The following is a 13,359-nucleotide window of genomic DNA, read 5'->3' on the forward strand; positions in this document are numbered from 1 at the left end:
GAGAAGATGAACCGAGTTAACCAGTGCAAGTGCTGTCCTGGAAACCTTGGAGTCCTGAGCCTGTGAGCTGTGTGGAGACTGGTGGTGTGACCCTGTTCAGTTCACAGGTGCAAGACCAAGGCTGCACCTGGATAAAAACAAATAACCTATAACAAACACTAATACAGTTAGTATGGCAATGAGAAAGTTTTGAATTATGGAATGTATATTGAATAACAATATTGATTAGATGTTAAATTTCCTAAGTGTGACCATTGTACTGTGGTTATGAAGAAGATACGTGCTGAGTCTTGTGGGGGAAGTGTCACCCACTGTGAAACTAACACACACACACACACACACACACACACACGCTTGTATATGGAGTGAGAGAGAGAGTAAGCGATAAAACAAATGCAGCATAATATTTATAATTGGCAAATATAGGTAGTCATTGTATTGTTCTGGAAATGTTTCTGTAGATTTGAAAAGTTTTAAGTAAAAATGTTAGAAGAGAGAGATTCTGTGCTCAGCCAGAAACACAGTGTTCCTCCCTCTGGGCCTCAGTTTCCCCTCCGTAAAATGGGGGGGGGAGGAGTTTGATGGCCTCTCAGCTCTGAGTGGATAATCAGATCTTTATCTCCAGGGAACAGAAGATGCCCCAGAGATAAGGAACTCATGAGTAAAGGGTGAGGTTTTCCTCCAAGAATTTTTATGGACTGATATTTCTCGTCCACAATTCTTTGTGAACCTGGAGTTGATCAGAGGCTGGCAGAGTTGATCCCACAAGCTCAGCCCAGAGTTACCATGAGAGGGAGAAGGCGCAGGAAGCCGACGTCTTCTCCAAAACTCAGCAGTTTCAAATGAAAAAACAAATAAAAAGTCCTCTGCTCTCTTGGCTTGCCCAAATATGGAGAGAACATTTGGGGGGAAAAGTTAAGATAATAATCTGCTAGGACTCAAAAACGTTCTGCAAAAAAAGGAAGTCTTGGATTTATAAACAAGTCTCCACAGATGCTGACTTTTGTCTGGCATATTCTGAAGAGGGGAAAAGTGCAGGAAAAATGAATCACTGTGGCAGATTCGGTTGGGAGACACCCACGCTGGTCTGCATGGAGGGACATGGGTGAAAAGAGGCCCTGACACCTGCAATGTCCCCCCACCGTGCCTCAGTGCCCCAATGGACATGCTCAAAAATGTTGGCAAAAGAAAAAACTATATTTTTTCTCTTTACTGATCAAGTGAATTCCAGGGCACTGGGCTTTGCTCTGACTTAGGTCTGTTTATATACCTCAGTCCATCAGCCGGTCTTTCTGAACCCTGGCCCAGAGGACGTGCTTGTTGGAAGGCCGCAAAGCAGGAAGTTCTGTGATGTGAAAGGTTACGCAAAGCCCAGCCCTACACAGGCCTCCTTTGAATTTGAAACACGGGGTATTTATGGGTCGGAAATTCTTGACCCAGAAATATTTCTCCAAGGATCAGAGAGGCCTGGGCCAGTTTCCATGACCCTTTTCTTTAGAAGTCAGAGAAGTTGCGGATAACCGCTGCCCCCCTTCCCGCAAATACTTGCTTTTGCCTTCGCCACCTATGACAGGTCCTGGAAGTGAAACTTTTCTGCACATGGAGATTCAGTCACTTTTAAACAAGACAAAACAAAATGCAAGCAAAGAAAGCCAAGCTCCTGGCCCTGGGGAGACCACCCATCTTCCCCCAGCTCTAAGTGTCTCTCAGCAGCCCCACCTGTCCCCCAGGCTCCATCCAAGGGTCCTACACGGGCTCTGGGGGGTATTCTAGGTGTCCCCTTGCAGAGTGAAGGCATGAAGTGCGGCTGTGGTGTGACCGTGCTCCGTGACAGGGGTGCTGGGCCGTGTGGGGTTCAGACATCTCTCTCCCACGGCACGGAGGCCTCACCCACTGCCCGGCCCTCTCAGGCTTGTTCTGCCTTCTCCCACCATCACAGCCCCACTTCCGTCCTCTTAGGGTAGAATCCAGTCTTACTCAGCAGATATTTATCCAGTGCCTACTCCGTGCTGGGCAGCCTAGTCTCCCAGGTGACTCGACTCCATCTCTGTGTCTGGTCCTGCCACTGCTGTCCAGCACCTTGTCTCCCTCGCGCCTCTCTTTCTAACCGTACTAGTCTGCTCAGGCTGCTGGAACAAACACCGCAGACTGGGGCTTAAACAATAGAAGTGGCTTTCCTCACACTTCTGGAGGCTGCAAGTCAGAGATCCAGGTGTCCTCAGGGTGAGTTTCTTCTGTGGCCTCTCTCCTTGGCTTGGTAGACAACTGTGGGGACAGAGCCAGGAGTGCAGTTTCCAGGCTCTCGGCCTCACGTGGAAAGGTGCTCACTCGGGTAGTAAATGGCCATCAACTGTGATTGGATGGCCATCAGCTGTAACCAGTGAGCCATGGGCCACTAATATAACTGCTGTGGCTACACTAGCAGCAAAATGGGGGCTAGCGAGAAGATGGTGGCTGAGCTAGGAAACGCAGATTGCAGTTAGCAGGACGGATTGCACTTAGCAAGTGAGGTTGGTTGGCAGAGAAGTGGACGGCAGATTGCGGATAGTGTGGCTCCTGCTTCCTGCGTCTCCAATCCAGCCGCCAGCAAGACTATAGTGGTATGACTCCCCTACCTATGGCTCCGTGGGTGTTCCTTTTTTGCCTCACCATATCCTGCATTCTTATTTGAGGAGTGGGACCAGAGACCCCGCATGACACCCTGAGTGACAACAGCTGTCCTCTCCCTGCGTCCTCACATGGCTGTCCCTCTCTGGGTATCTGTGTTCTAATCTCCTCTTCTTATAAGGACGACGGACAGCCATCTTGGGTCAGGGCCCACCCTAGTGACCTCATTTTACCTTAATCACTCTTTTAAAGACCCGTCTCCAAATATAGTCACGTTCTGAGGTACTAGAGGTTAGTACTCCAACACACAGACTTGGGGCAGGGGGGACACAATTCAACCATAACACACATCCTGGGCTCTCTCCATGGCTTCTTGCCTGGACTTATAACACAATGACAATCGCCCCATGTGTCAGGGACTACACTAAGCATTTTTTGTGTTTTTTTTACGTATATTAACTCACTCATTACGTTCAGTCTGGGAGGCAGGTATGATTATTACCCCCATTTTACAGATGAGAAAATGGAGGCTCTAAAAGGTCAAGTAACTGCCCACTAGAATGTAAGCTCTGCCCAGGCAGGAAGCATGTCTCTAACCCCAGCACTCAGCACAGCGCCTGACACGGTTATGCTGGATGGAGAGACATGCCCTGTGCTCCTCCCAACCCACCAGGTAGGAAGTAGGGAGGTGGATTTTAAACCCAGGTCACGGGACCCTGTTGTCCATGCCCTAACCTCTATGCAGAGCTGCCTTCTCCTTGGTCGGCTCGTCCATGGGTCACCCCTCCAAGGCATCTCCACCCAGAAGCCAGAGTGGCATGTGTCTAAAGTACAAATCTGGTTGTCACTTCTCTCATGTAGAACTGTTTGGGGCCCTAACTGTGTTCTGAATGAAATCCACGCTTCTTACCCCCGCACCTAAGGCCCTGCACAGCGGGTCAGCTCCTGCCAACCTCTCTGCCTCCCTCTCTCCCCTCACCCCTGGCACCAGCCCCACTGAATACTGGCATGTCCTGAGCTCACCACATTCTCTCTTGCCCTTCATGGCTCCAAGAAGGAGGGTTTTCACTGTGCTCCCACTTTGATATCAACAAGTGACGCTTTCTCAAGCCCCCTCCCCTGACTGCTGCTCTGACGCCCTTTTTGCACATGCGGTGCCCACTGCAGGGGCATCAGTGCTCTGCACCCCTCCATCCAAGCCCCCTGTTCTCCAAGGCCCAGCGAAATCCCGCTTCCTCAGGAAGTCTTCCTTCCATGTCTTTCCAGTCCAAGACCTGTGTGGCCATGATGACATCATGCCGGTGGGGTGTCTTTCTCCCCCAAACCCCAGCAGAAGGGCCCTCCTGGGCCAAGATCGGGTCGTCTTTATTACAGTGACTTCCGTGTGCTGCACAGGGCATGTGCCCATCAGTGTTTGATGGATGCATGAGTGAAAGAATTTTTAAATTCCTATGAGTAGGAGAGAGGAGTCTCTTTGAAGGTCCATGTCCTAACCTCTATGAGCAGAAGAGAGGAGGTTCATCTTGGTTCACACCAGACGCTCTTCTAGAAGGAGCTGTAGCATGGCGTGGGGCAGATTGGCACCGCTGGAGGCAGTTCGTGCCATGGGTGTATTTTGAAGGCTGAGCCACCAGAACTTTACTGATGGATTGGATGTGGGGTGCAGGTGCTGGGGGGTGGGGTGTCAAGGGTGGCCCTGAGCTCTGGCCTGAGGAACCGGAAGGATGGAGTTGCCCTTACCTGAGATGGGGAAGGCTGCGGGAAGAGTGGGTGCGGAGGGGAGAGGAAACAAGGATGTCGGTTCTCGGCCTTCTCATGCTCTGTACAGCGGAGGCTCTGGAGTACAGAGGGGGAACCGGCTAGGCCTGGCCCCCCCGGAGCTCGGAGCGGGGGTCAGACTCCAGGGTGCTTCCCACTCCCAACACTGGCCACTGTGGTATCCGTGAGGCTGGTTCTCTCACCAGGGAGACCTGTCCCTGGGCTTCTGCATGTTTGTGGAGCAAGCGGCAGCTTCTCCCACCCAGTGACACCTGAGGGGTAGTAGGAGAGGCCGATTTACAACCTGAATTTAACAGACGTCCCCCAGTGCTACCAGCTGTCCGGGCCTGTGCTGGGCACAGGGGTGGAGGGCAATCAGATTCCTGGGTTCTGGAGAAGCTATGGAGCGCCTGTGTCAGGCCAAAGGGCAGAGGAGGGTGGGGTGGTCTGGCACTGCCCCCTCGCCTTGGGGAAAGGTGAGGTACCTTTAGTTAAGCAGTGGCAAACTGGTTTGTCTGTCTCTGGAATGAAGCCCGGATTAGATATTAACCTCCCCTTGTCTGTGTGATCTGGAGGTTGTTGTCATGGGGGGTGGGGTAGGGGGGACCTTTCCTTCCCAGCCCGGAAAGGCCTGTGATGGCCCCTCACCCCAGCCTGCCCTGGGTGGGTCACAGCTGGGAGGATGAGAGCAGGCCCTGGTTCAGCCCACAAGTACCTCTGCTGCATACCTCCCTTCATCCCCACAGCAGCTTGGGGAGGCTCTCAGCCTCACCCCTACGTTACAGAGGAGAAAACAGAGTTATGAGCTCTAGTGACTTTCCCCAGAACGTGAACCTGCGTCCCCAGCCAACAGTTCTGTGCAAGCTCTGCTCCACTGAGTGTGGGTTTCAGGGGTTTGGGGTGCGGATCGGGGCGGTGGATGTTGTAAATAGAGGGGGTAGGTGGGGCCTCCCCCGCCGTGGGTAGTGGCTGGACACTGCGAGCCTGGATTCCAGCCTTCGGTCTGATTTGACTGCTCCCCCCCCACAATCCATTCCAGGTGCTTTTCTGCCAGCCGGAAGGGGCCTCTCTGTGCCCCTGGATCCGCTCTCACATGGCCTGCTGGGGAGACTGAGGCCTGGATGGAAGAGTGGGCTCCGGGCCCCTTCTGCTGCCTTGCCCAGCACAGAGAAAGAACAGCTCTGACTCGCTCTCTTCTGACACTGCCCTTTGAGTGTTACTGCCTGCATTTCGAACACACTGCCAATAACCCCAGCTCTAAAATGAGTTCTCTATTTCATGTCCTCATCTGAACTCAACCTTCTGACAGCCACCACCCTAAAAGGCCTGACAAGCTAGTTCGCATGGCTCTGTGAACACCCTGGGCCTCCCACACAGGTCCCTGGGGAGGCAAGGAGGCACCCAGCTTACACCCAGAACTTGCTGTCAGCCAGACAAGCTGTGGCTTTGGGCAAGTCACTTACCTCTCTGCACGGTGTCCTCATTTGAAAATGATCATAGACTCTTCCTCATGGATCTACTCTAAGAATTAAATAAGCTAATGTACGGTATCTGAATAGATGATCTGAATAGACAATATTCCAAAGAGGACATACAGATGGCCAACAGATACATGAAAAGATCCTCAACGTCACTAATTATCAGGGAAATTCAAATCAGAACCACAATGAGATACCACCTCATACCTGATAGAATGGCTATCATCAAAAAGACAAGAAATAACAAGTGTTGGCGAGGATGTGGAGAATAGGAGACCTTGTGCACTATTGAAGGGAGTGTAAATTGGTGCGGCCCCTATGGTAAACAGTATGAAGGGTCCTTAAAAAATTAAAACTAGAACCGCTGTATGATCCAGCAACTCTGCTTCTGGGTATTTATCTGAAGAAAATGAAAACGCTAACTTGAAAAGATATCTGCACCCCTATGTTCACTGCAGCATTATTCACAGTAGCCAAGATGTGGAATCAACCCAAGTGCCCATCAAGAGACGACTGGATAAAGAAGACCTGGTACATATATACAATAGAACATTCCTCGGCCATAGAAAAGAATGGAATTTTACCATGTGCGACAACATGGATGGAACTCGAGGGTATTATGCTAAGTGAACTAAATCAGACAGAAAAAGATAAATACTGTATGATCTCATTTGTATGTGGAAACTAAAAACAAAAATAAAAAACCCCAAAACAAACGAACAAAAGAAACTAGCTCATAGATACAGAGAACAGATGGGTGGCGGCCTGAAGTGGTGATGAGGGATGAGGGGTGTGAAATGGATGAAAGGGGTCAACAGGGACCAACTTCCGGGGGTGTGATGTACAGCCTGGCAATTATAGTGAATGATACTGTGTTGCATATTTGAAAGTGGCTAGAAGAGTAGATCTTGAAAGTTCTCCTCCCAAGAACACAAATTGTAATTATATATGGTGACAGACGTTAACTGGACTTGTTATGGTGATCGTTTTGCAATATGGACAAATATCAAATCAATATGCTGTACATCTTAAACTAATATAAACTATCGATTATACTTCAGTGATAAAACAAATACGCTAACGTATATCACAGGACTCAATGGTGAGAATTAAATGAAATGACACACGTCTTGAGCACTTGATAAATGAATCCTTGGTAAATGAACGGGCATTTGCTCATTTGGCAGAATCTTACTCTAGACAAATAACCCCACTGGGTGATTTAGAACACCAGTGAGAAGGGGGAGGGTCTTCTGAGGGAGAAGCTGATCTCTTGCTGCTCTTTAAGTCAGCCCACAGAGTTAGCTGAGCCTCTCTCTGGAGTCACACTGTCCAGTTATAGCCACTAGACAAGTGGCTATTTAAAGTTCATTGCTACTAAATACGATGAAAAGTTCAGCTCCTCGGGCGGCCGGACGGCTCAGTTGGTTAGACCACATGCTCTTAACAACAAGGTTGCTGGTTTGATTCCCATATGAGATGGTGGGCTGCACCCCCTGCAACTAGATTGAAAACGGTGACTGGACTTGGAGCTGATGGGTCCTGGGAAAAACATACTGTTCCCCAATAAAGTCCTGGAAATGCACACTGTTCCCCTTCCCCAATAAAATCTTAAAAAAAAAAAAAATTCAGCTCCTCAAGTGTCCACATTTCAAGGGCACTTGTCACCTTTCAAGGGCTCAGTAGCCAGCGGCTGCCATACTGGACGGCACGGCACTGACTAGAACATTCCATCTCTACAGAAGGTTCTACCGGACAGTGCTGGTCTACAGGTCAGGATGACGGTCTGTGGGGGATCATGCCGGGATTCCACATATTGGTTAGAACTGGGGCCGGGGTAAGAGGCGGGACAAAGCAGGACAGACTATGGGAATGGCTGCTCGTGGAATAAAACTCATTAATTCCTTCTTTCAAATGAATATGCATTTGACCAGTGTTTATTAAATGCGTACTACTGTGTCCTGTGTGCTGGGAATACCACTATTCTACCCTCAGGGTGCTTTATTATTAGGAAAAGGAGGGGCTGTTCGTCAAATAAGCTCACAGAACTATGCCAAATAAAACCACAACAGGCTAAGAAGAGGCTCAGGGAGCGTGGAGCGGGGGCTTGGACTCCGTCCAGGTGGGCAGGAGAGGTGCTCCAGGAAAGCGGCGACTTAGCTGGGCTTTGAGGGACGCGGTGTAGTGCAGGCAAGAAATGGGTGCACATCAGAAGGGGTCATTGGGCACTGCTGCAGACTTGGGAAACCAGTGGGGTGGGAGGCAGGGCATCCCCTGGCAGGCATGGCTACACCTCACTTTCACCCCAGGTCTGTGGGGCAAGGAGAGAGTCAGCAGGAAGCCAGACATCCAAGTCCTGCAGGTGGCCTCCAGAAGAGCCAGGCGCACCCAGCAAAGAAGTAGGGAAGCAAACAGCTCTCCTCCACCCTCCAATTTCCAGCCAGGTCCTCCACTGGCTGAACCCTGGGGAAAGGCAGTTGATCAAGCCAGAAACACCAAATCTCAGAGCCACAGTCACCCCAGAGAAAGGACCAAGGAGGGCATCTCAGCAGGACGAGGACTTCCTGTGTGCCGGGTTCGGCTAGAGCTTTCCAGGACCATCCTGTCGGGGGGTTGTCTGAAGCTTGATGTCTATGTCCCGTCTAGGATGTAATCTCCCCAAGGGCAGTCTTGGTGTTCCAGGAGCCGAGAGTGGCACACAGAGATTTGGAGAGTGATGATGTGGGTGGCTGACCCTTGGGTCCCCTGGGGAAGTGGGTCCCACTGTCCTGTTTTTATAGGTGAGAACTTCCCTCGGGAAAGCTGAGGGGCCAGCAAGAGCAGGACCTGGGCTTCAAATCTGGAAGGGGTGAAGGAGATTGCTTGGGCCCTTTCTCCTAGTCCCAAGGCCGCAGCAGGAGGAAATGGAGCAGGAGGCAAAAGCCATCATTCTAAACAGCAACGAAAATGGAGCAAGGAAACCCTGGCCTGGCATTTGGGGCCCTGTGGTCCAGCCCCAGCTCTGCCTCTAACTGCCCTGTGCTCGTAGCCAGCTCAGGCTGCCATAACAACATACCATAGACTGGGCGGCTTAAACAACAGGCATTTGTTTTCTCACAGTTCTGGAGGCTGGCAGTCCAAGGTCAAGGACCTGGCTGACTCAGTTATTACTAATCCTCTGAGCACTTCCTCTGTGCTCCTTAATCTCCCTGAGAACGGGGGGAAGGGGATAGCTCTGATATCACCATTCCATTTTACAAATGAAGACACTGAGGCACAGAGAAGTTCAGTAGCTTACCTAACTAAGGTCACTCAACCAGCCAGAGCTGGAGTAGGGATTTGAACCCCGGCAGAACCGCTTCAGTCTGTGCCATGAACACCTACGTGGTGCATGTGTGAGCCTGAGGCCAGCGGTGGACCCTGGGGAGTGAGAGGCTGAGTGTTCTAGAATGTTCAAATCCAGACTTTCCCAAACCACCTTGCCTGTCAGACACACTACCTCTGCAGGGCCAGCCCCTCCTGCAATGTCCAAACATATGCATGAAACCCATCATTACAAGGATAACAGGGTTCCTTCTCTAATTTATTAATTGTAAGAAAGGAATTTCCAACATCTGAGTACTTTATGATTGCTCACAAATTGACAGTGCGTCTCATAAATGACCCCCACCCCACCCCAGCTGAACACTCCCCTTAGACAGGAGGCAGCAGGAGGAGGTGGGGCAGTGGGAAGGGTGTTCCTGGCAGAAGGACCAGCTAATGCAAAGACCTGGGGACAGAGGGCTGGAAAGCTCAAGGTCAGCACGCAGGCTGGCAGGGCAGCGTCCTCAGAAGTTATTACAAAGACATTAATGCAAAGATGATGGGGACGGGATGCTGGTGGGAGCCAGGGAGCCTGGTTACTGAGCCTTTGTGGCCACTCAGGCCCTAAGCAAGGGGGTGGAGGGGACAAGACGTCCACCAATGACCCAGGAAAGTTGCGTGGGGCTCCCAGCTTCCAGATTCATTCACCTGAAAACCACTTCCCCAGTGGCCATTCTGGGGTCATGGGTGACCCAGGCCCATCCCAGCCCGCAGACTCACTGTGCACTGTCCTGGAGAAGGAAACAGGGACTGACATTGTGACAGGGCCCCAGGAAGCTGCGGGAGCCCAAGGAAGATAGATGCCTGGCCCAGCCTGAGGCCCAGGAAGGCTTCCCGTAGGCCGTGGTAGCTCAATGGGACTTGTTGGCGGAAGAGAGGCCAGGAGGTTCATAGAGTAGGTTTTTGGCGCTGCGGAGACCGCAGGGGGTGGGCCGGAGCCCCCAGGGTAGGGCCCTGCCCCGGGGGAGCGCTGCGTCTCCCTGGCGCTCAGAACCTTTGCCCATTGGAGCGACGCGCTGGTGTCAGGCGCCCCCTGGTGGCGTCCCTGCGGTCGCTTAGGACAGGGATGGGGCGGAGTGGGGGCGGTGCTGGGAACGTGGGACCGCGCCCACCCCACGGCTGACTTACCCAAATTCTATTAGAATCAGAAGAGAATGGACTTTTACATAGAACAAAACGTCTTGGCATGAATACTGATATATTTGTCTTTACAAAATAGTTTTAATTTATTATTATTATTATTAATTTATTTATGGAGGAAGGGTCCCACAAAGGCAAAAGTGCCAAGAGCCCAGGAAAGTCATACTGCGGTCTCATCTGGGCCCGCCTCTCGGACCCAGGCCCTCCAAGGTCAAATGGGGACAACATGGGGGGTGTGAGGATTGGGGGATTTGGAGGAGAGATGTCAAGAACAGCAAATGCATGGCCGGTGGAGGCTGCCACCGCGCCCGGTGCTCAGCACCGTCCTGGAGTCTCCACTCCCCTCCTGTCCCCAGGCAGACACGGTGCCCCTTCTGTTTTCAAATTATGCAACAAAGAATAATGAGCACCTCCTGTGTGCCAGACTGGACACTAAGATAAGGCAGTGGACAGGACAGAAGCCTTGTGACCACAGAGGCCCCATTTTAGTGGGGACACAGTCAGGAGCCCAAGGAAGACCTCTTGGGTTAGCGGACATGAATGCCAGGCAGGAGGCGGGGGCAGGTGACCGGGGAGAGTAATGGCGGACGGGGTACTTTTGCACAGGTGGCCAGGGAGCCACACTTGTAGAAGGGACGGAGGGAAGTGTGAGGAGGTGGGAAGAGCGGTCCAGGCAGAGGGAACATCGCGGGGTCTGTAGAGATGAGGGGGGCAGAGTGGTAGGCAATGAGGTCAGCAAGGGGCAGGGGCGGAAGGTGGGGGTGCAGGGCCTTGCATTCCCAGGGCAGACTTGGGTTCCTTCTCTGTGTGAGAAGGGAGGCCTCACTGTAAGAAGGCACTTCTTACCGGCTGCTGGGTGGATGACAGGCTGGCTGGGACGTGGAAGCAGGAAGCCCAGGTGGGAAGCCGTGCAGTGGCCAGGGGAGCAGGCGTCTGTCCCTTCCTCTCCATCCCCCCACTTTGGGTCTCCTCTCTCTCCCTGGCCACCCCATCAGCTTCCCCCAGGTCCTCCCACCTCTGGCCCTTCCTGGAGATCAAAACCCAAAGGGAAACAGAATCCATTTGTTTTATTTGCTCAGGGCACAAGAACAGTGAGGAGCCAGAGGTAAAAGATTCCTTTGTCTCTCTGAAATTTCTGGGCTCTCAAGCTTCCCCCCAGAGTGGATTTGGTTGAACCACAACAGCAAAGAGCTCTGGGCCATTTCTGGGTCACAGGAAGGAACGTGGCTACAGAGCCTTCAAGGACTCATGTTTCCTAACTGGTCTCGGTCATTAGCAGCTCTGGGGAGGAAGAGGCGGAAAGGGGAAGGTATATGCTCAAGGAATCCGGGACTATTAGGTGTGATCAAAAGATTCGATGAATGTTTAAATTAAAAAAAAATTATTACAGTAAAAGACACATTGCCATTAATCTCCCCTCAAAATACTCCCTCTCACTTTGACCGCACTTATCCCATCGTTCTTGCCACTTTCTGAAGCAGTTCTCGAAGTCCTCTTTTCTGAGTATCTTTACTTCATCCTCCATCATGACAGTGCTCTGTGTCACACATCACTTCTGGTACGGCAATTTATGTCAAATAAAAACATTACGGTGTGTCCTCATCCACCTTATTCATTGGCTCTGGCACGGGGCGACTTCTGGCTCTTCCTCAAAGTCAAAATGATTCAGGACATGGAGGCAGCCACAACAGCGCAACTAAAGACACTCATGAAAGAGGACTTCCAGAACTGCTTCAGAAAGTGGCAAGAATAATGGGATAAGTGTGTTAGAAGCGAGAGGGAGTATTTTGAGGGGGATTCATGGCAATGCGTCCTTTACTGTATTAAATTTTGTTTTTATTTAAACATTCACCATATTGTTTGATCACACCTTGTATTATGGCCTAGAAAGCATCATTCCTACCCCCCCCCTTAGAAATGGGGAAGCTGAGGACTTTTCCCCACCCAAGCCCACAGACGTCCTAAGTGTTACCTACAGGTCCCAAGATGCGGGGTTGGAGCTCTGTCGCATGACGAGGCATGAATCGATGCACTTGGTGAGAGGAACAGCATTACCAGGAAGGACGACAATATCAGTGAGCAGTGGAGGCAGAATCCACGAGGTCACTACGGGGGAGGACAGATTGGGCTTCAGCAGAAAGACAATGTTCAGGGACACCCAGTTAGGAAGAGTAGTGTGGAGGGTCTCAGCTGAGTCTGAGGGTCAGAGGGCATTCTAGGGTCAGAGGGTCACACTGCATGTGTGACTTCGGGCAGGTCTCACCTCTCTGGGCCTCCGTCCCCCACCTGTGCAATGAGCACGCTGAACCAGAGGCCTCCTGCCAAGTGCTCACACTCTACTGCCCGCGTCTCACTTTCATCTCTGGTAAGGAGGGCCCTGATAGTCAATGAGCCATAGAAATTCAACCTTTGGTTAAGTGTTAAGTGAGGGCTCACGATGGACCTTTGTTTCCATCACGATCCACTGACCAGCAAGGGGCACAATCCCCTCTCAGCTGGCTTCAGCAGGAAAGGGAGTTGTAGCTTCTGGAATTGGGCAGAAACCAAGACTCGGCTTCACTTTCCATCTCTGGGCCCTGCTCTCCTCTGTGTGGGCTCTATTCTGGGCTAGTCTGCCCCTCCTGCTACTAAGGTGGCTGCCAGCAGCTGTCCTCATGGCAGCCCCCTGCAGAGACTACCAGAGTCTCAGGATTGGCTCTGATTGGACCAGCCCTGGGCCAATCACTGTGGCTTTGCTCAGATGGGCCAGGCCTGGCTCAAGTGCTCACTGCACATGGACTGAAATGGATAGGCCCCTGAGAAAAATCCCAGGTTCCTAATAAGAAGAGGATGGAATGGATGCTTCACTTGCAAAAGAGAGAGATTTGGGCCACAGAGACACCAAAGGGACTAAAGGCCATGTGACGATGGAAGCAGAGACTAGAATGATGCAGCCCCAAGCCAAAGTGTGTAGAGCTTATAAAATGCACTATATATATATTGGGTTGAGGTTTGCAAAACAAGTTGTTTACTAGTAGGGATGTGAGCTAAGAAT

The sequence above is a fragment of the Rhinolophus ferrumequinum genome, chromosome 10 (genome assembly GCF_004115265.2).
Source record: "Rhinolophus ferrumequinum isolate MPI-CBG mRhiFer1 chromosome 10, mRhiFer1_v1.p, whole genome shotgun sequence".
Lineage (NCBI taxonomy): Eukaryota > Metazoa > Chordata > Mammalia > Chiroptera > Rhinolophidae > Rhinolophus > Rhinolophus ferrumequinum.